Source organism: Physeter macrocephalus, chromosome 19 (genome assembly GCF_002837175.3).
Source record: "Physeter macrocephalus isolate SW-GA chromosome 19, ASM283717v5, whole genome shotgun sequence".
NCBI lineage: Eukaryota > Metazoa > Chordata > Mammalia > Artiodactyla > Physeteridae > Physeter > Physeter macrocephalus.
Window position 1 is genome coordinate 18,429,132 of NC_041232.1, and position 5,850 is coordinate 18,434,981.

The 5,850-nt window shown below is 41.2% G+C and overlaps 1 protein-coding gene across 3 annotated transcripts in view; it reads right to left on the reverse strand.

Annotated features, from left to right (window-relative positions):
- The window catches only part of TMEM120B (transmembrane protein 120B), a 47,726-nt gene that overhangs the window by 26,154 nt on the left and 15,722 nt on the right, over nucleotides 1–5,850 (reverse strand). The window lies entirely within an intron of this gene.

Here is a 5,850-nt window from a genome sequence, read left to right on the forward strand (position 1 = left end):
CCCCTGCATCGGCAGGCGGACGCGCAACCACTGCGCCACCAGGGAAGCCCCAGTAAAATTAATTTTTAAAAAAGAAAGAGGAAAAAAAAAAGATGGTACAACTACACCTATCAAAGATGTGGCTTATAAAATTGGCACTGGATTTGGGGAAGGCAGCACAGCACAGCATTTCTATAATAAGGAACTACTGTTTTTTCCTGCACAGGTTCCATCCTTCCTGATGGGAACAGCAACCAAATATGCCTTTGAGAGGTCAGCCACCTCTTGTCAAGTTTTAATCCAGATGGTTTGAGTAGAGCTAACAGTTTCCATGCCAAGAGTGGTCATGTGATCCAGGCCTGGCCAATCAGTATCCTCCAATCCCCTGGCAACTGATTGGTTCAGAGGTGGATACATGACTCAAACTGAGCCAATGAGAGTCAGCCCTGGGACTTTTACCTATAAGTATTGGTTTAGTGATGGCTTCTTTCTCCCGGGTTTACTAATCTGGTAGAAGGTACACCTGGGGCTGCTGAGTGGAGAGAGCCTGCCTAAGAATGAAGCCAAACGGAAAACAGAATTGAGACATGGTAAGAGACAGCATTCTCATGGCACCATTTCAGCCCTTGGATCTAACCAAGTCTGAGTGTAATGCTATCTAATACTCTTAGTTACATGAATTAATAAATTTCTTTCCAATTAGTCCAGTTTGAGTTGGGTTTCTGATCCTGGCAATGAAGAGAGTTCCTGCTAAGTCAACTAAGAAAAGGACACACCTCTTCCCTTAAAGCCAACCCTCCCTACCCCAGGCACAGTCACTCCAATACACTCAACATCTCATTCCTGGAAATAACCATTCAGGGCCATAAGGCCAGAGGAAATACAAGAGACTTCACCCCAATGCAGGGAGAAGGGAACACAGTAATTTCTCGACATTGCTGCCACAGCAGACCTCCCCCCAGATAATGCCATATGCAGGGAAACAACCAGTTTCTTCTAGAGTTTGATAATCTAAGACAAATACCAACAATTTGGAGAAAACAATATGGGGGACGGGGACCATAAAATTAAAAACAATAATCCAATGAACATATTTAAAGTGGCTGTTTGCTTGGGTGGTGGAGAATTGTATTAGCAGAGAGAGAGAGAAAAAGAGGATGGTCAGACAGGGAGGCCAGAGCCTAAACTCTCATGTCTGTCAAGCAGGTTCCTAGATATGAAGGTTAAGCCAGAAAATAAGGACAAAGTGAAGGCCAAGAAGTGAATAGATAACAATTAAGAGCAACATGGAAGAATGCTGTGAGCAAGACTCCCTTGGCCCCCAGATGAGAGGGCTCAGTCCCCTGGATTTACACAGTTTCCTCACTCCTTCCTGGGCCCCAAGAGAGGAAAATTGTGTCTCTTTTTTAATTTAACTTTTAATTTTTAAATAATCTCAAACTTCCAGGAAATTCCCTGGCAGTCCAGTGGTTAGGACACGGTGCTTCCACTTCAGGGGGCCTGGGTTCGATCCCTGGTCACAGAACTAAGATTCCACAAGCCACGCGACGTGGTCAAAAAATTTTAAATAAAATAAATAATCTCAAACTTCCAAAAGAATTGTAAGAGTACAAAGAACTCCCCTATACCTTTCGCCCAGATTCACCAAGTGTTAGCATCATGACATATTTGCTTTATTCCCGTGTGCGTGTGTGTGTGCGTTTATGTATGTTGGGTGTATTCTTTTTCTCTATCAGGCATCAGTAAAGTACAGCTCACTGGCCAAATCTGGCTACCTGATTTTGTATGGGCAGTAAGCTAGAACTAATTTTTGCCTGGTTGGAAAAGATCAAAAGAAGAATACTTCGTGACACGTGAAAAGTATATGAAATTGAAACTTCGGTATCCATAAATAAACTTCACTGGACCCCCGTGCCCATTCATTTATATATTGTCTGTGACATCACAACAGCAGAGCAAGAGTAGTGTGACAGAGACCACAGGGCCCGCAAAGCCCAGAATCCTCACTACTTGACCTTTTTGCCAAAAGAGTTTGTCTACTCCTGTTGTAAACCATTTGGGAGTTAGTTGTAGACAACAGGCTTCTTTACTCCTAAATACTTTAGTGCATATTTCCTAAGGACATGACATTCTCTTATACATTCAATTATCAAATACAGAAAATATAACTTTGATACAATACAATACTATCACCTCAAATACCATCCAAATTCAAATATAGATGCTAACTATCTCTTGATGGCAATTTCCTCCCAGACCTGGACCCAATTCAGTTTGATGCCCTATATTACTATTCATATCACTTTGGTCTCCTTTAGTCTAGACCAGCTTCTCAACTTCCGTCTTTCGTGACATCGGCATTTTTAAAGAGTTCGGTCCAGTTGTTTTGGAGAATGTCCCTCCACCTTGGTTTGTCTGATGTTTCCTCTTGATTGAATTTTGGTTATGCACCTGGGACAGAAATGCCAGTAGAGTGACGCTGGGCCCTCAGTGTCTCCCATCAGGAGGGATGTGGTATCTGTGACGTTAACTTTGATTGCCTGGGAGAGGTGGTGTCCACCTGTCTTCTCCACTGTACAGTGACCAGCTTTCTACCCGTAATTAATAAGTAATCTGTACAGAGAGAGGCTTCAGTGCCAAAACAGTCCTCAATGTTCAACCAATATCTGCTGGTGATAAAGGAAACCCTCCAGAACTGGACGAGGAGGATGGGGGCAGAGAGACCCCCAACTATGGCAGCCTTTGAGGACACGGGGTCTTTGGACTGAGAGTCCCCAGCAATGCCAGCTGGGCCACGCCACCTCCTGGCACTCTTTGGTGTTGGGTCCCACCACGGCACGAGAAGACCAAGACTGAAACATCGGCGGCCAGATGCTTACCAGGCCTTCAGTTTGAATTAATATTTAATTCCACAAGTAAACATGAAGACATTATCCTCGTTAAAAATTAAAACACTGCAGCTACGGCTAGAGTCGGCTCTGAATATACCCCTATCCTGTCTTCTCCCACTTCTCCACAAGTAACCACTGTTACCAGTTTCTTCTAGATCTTTTTCTACGTATTCTTCCAGACTGTATGTATCTATGTATTTCTATATTCCACATAGACCTATTTCTATATACACACACTTAACTATGTATACATATACATGAAAAATACACACTGTTGCAAAAACTAATTGTCCCTAGTACTTATTCTCCTTTGCTTCCTTTTAATAACAGGACCCTACTGAGTGGTAGCCAGGCACGTGGCTGTCCAGCTACAGACATTTCCCAGCCTCCCTTGCAGCTAGGTGTAGCAATATGACCAAGAGTTAGCCACTGGGTTGCAAGCAGAAGTGATGTAAGTTCTGAACCACATTTTTTTTTTAACCACTACACCTGCCATTTCTAGCTATTCAGTTTTCACATGTCAAGCCAACATTTTCTGCCAAGAATAACTGAACCACATTTTTATAAGGAATGGCTTGCCCTCCACTCTCTCTTTCCCTGGCTGGCATATGGCAACAATGGATCCAGTTACCTTGAAACCAGAGATGGAAGCCACATAATACAAATGACAAAGCCCACTGTGCCCTCCTCAGCCAAATGAACCTGGATCCCGGGTGACCTCATGTGACAGGGCTTCCCACCTGTGATTGTTTTACAACAAGACCACCGAGCCTTTAGCACTCCTCACATAGAGAAGTGGGTTCTCTGTTCCCTCTCCTTAAATACAAGTAGGCTTGTGGCTGATTTGACCAATAAAACATGTCGAAATTACCCAAAAAGCAAACAATCTGATTAAAAAATAGGCAGAAGATCTGAATAGACATTTTTCCAAAGAAGCCATACAGATAGCCAACAGGCACATGAAAAGATGCTCAACAGTGCTAATCATCAAATAAATGCAAATCAAAACCACAGGGAGATATCATCTCACACCTGTCAGAATGGCTGTCATCAAAAAGACCACAATTAACAAATGTTGGCGAGGATGTGGAGAAAAGAGAACCCCTGTACACTGTTGGTGGGAATGTAAATTGGTACAGCCACTGTGGAAACAGTACGGAGGTTCCTCAAAAAACTAAAAACAGAACTACCATATGATCCAGCAATTCCACTCCTGGGTATATATCTGAAGAAAATGAAAACACTAATTTAAAAAGATATAGGCACAGCAGCATTATTTCCAATAGCCAAGATATGGAGGCAACCTAAGTGCCCATCAACAGATAAATGGATAAAGATGTGGTAAATATATATATATATATATATATATATATATATATATATATATACAGTGGAATACTACTCAGCCATAATAAAGAATGAAATTTTGCCATTTGCAACAACATGGGTGGACTTGGAGGGTATTATGCTTAGTGAGATAAGTGAGACAGAGAAAGACAAACACGGTATGATATCACTTATACGTGGAATCTTAAAAAAGAATAAAACAAACTAGTGAATATAACAAAAACAGACTCACAGATAGAGAGAACACACTAGTGGTTACCAGTGGGAAGAGAGAAGCGGGAGATGGGCATGATAGGAGTAGGGGATTAAGAGGTACAAACTGCTATGCATAAAATAAATAAGTTACAAGGATATATTCTAGTAGAGAATGGACTTGAGGACATGGGGAGGGGGAAGGGTAAGCTGGGACAAAGTGAGAGAGTGGCACTGACATATATACACTACCATACGTAAAAAAGATAGCTAGTGGGAAGCAGCCGCGTAGCACACCGAGCACAAGCTCGGTGCTTTGTGACCACCTAGACGGTGGGACAGGGATGGTGGGAGGGAGAAGCAAGAGGGAGGAGATATGGGGATATATGTATATGTATAGCTGATTCACTTTGTTATAAAGCAGAAACTGACACACCACTGTAAAGCAATTATACTCCAATAAAGATGTTTAAAAAAAAAAAGGATATACTGTACAACACAGGGAATACAGCCAACATTTTATCATAAATATAAGTGAAATATAACCTTTAAAAATTGTGAACCACTAGGCACTTCCCTGGTGGCTCAGTGGTTAAGAATCCTCCTGCCACAAAAATATAAGTGAAATATAACCTTTAAAAATTGTGAACCACTAGGCACTTCCCTGGTGGCTCAGTGGTTAAGAATCCTCCTGCCACAAAAACAGAAATATACATCAATGGAACAGGAGAGAAAGCCCAGAGATAAACCCATGCACATATGGTCACCTTATCTTTGATAAAGGAGGCAAGAATATACAATGGAGAAAAGACAGCCTCTTCAATAAGTGGTGCTGGGAAAACTGGACAGCTACATGTAAAAGAATGAAATTAGAACACTCCCTAACACCATACACAAAAATAAACTCAAAATGGATTAAAGACCTAAATGTAAGGCCAGACACTATCAAACTCTTAGAGGAAAACACAGGCAGAACACTCTATGACATAAATCACAGCAAGATCCTTTTTGACCCATCTCCTAGAGAAATGGAAATAAAAACAAAAATAAACAAATGGGACCTAATGAAACTTAAAAGCTTTTGCACAGCAAAGGAAAACATAAACAAGACGAAAAGACAACCCTCAGAATGGGAAAAAATATTTGCAAATGAAGCAACTGACAAAGGATTAATATCCAAAATTTATAAGCAACTCATGCAGCTCAATAACAAAAAAACAAACAACCCAATCCAAAAATGGGCAGAAGAACTAAATAGACATTTCTCCAAAGAAGATATACAGATCGCCAACAAACACATGAAAGAATGCTCAACATCATTAATCATTAGAGAAATGCAAATCAAAACGACAATGAGATATCATCTCACACCGGTCAGATTGGCCATCATCAAAAACTCTAGAAACAATAAATGCTGGAGAGGGTGTGGAGAAAAGGGAAC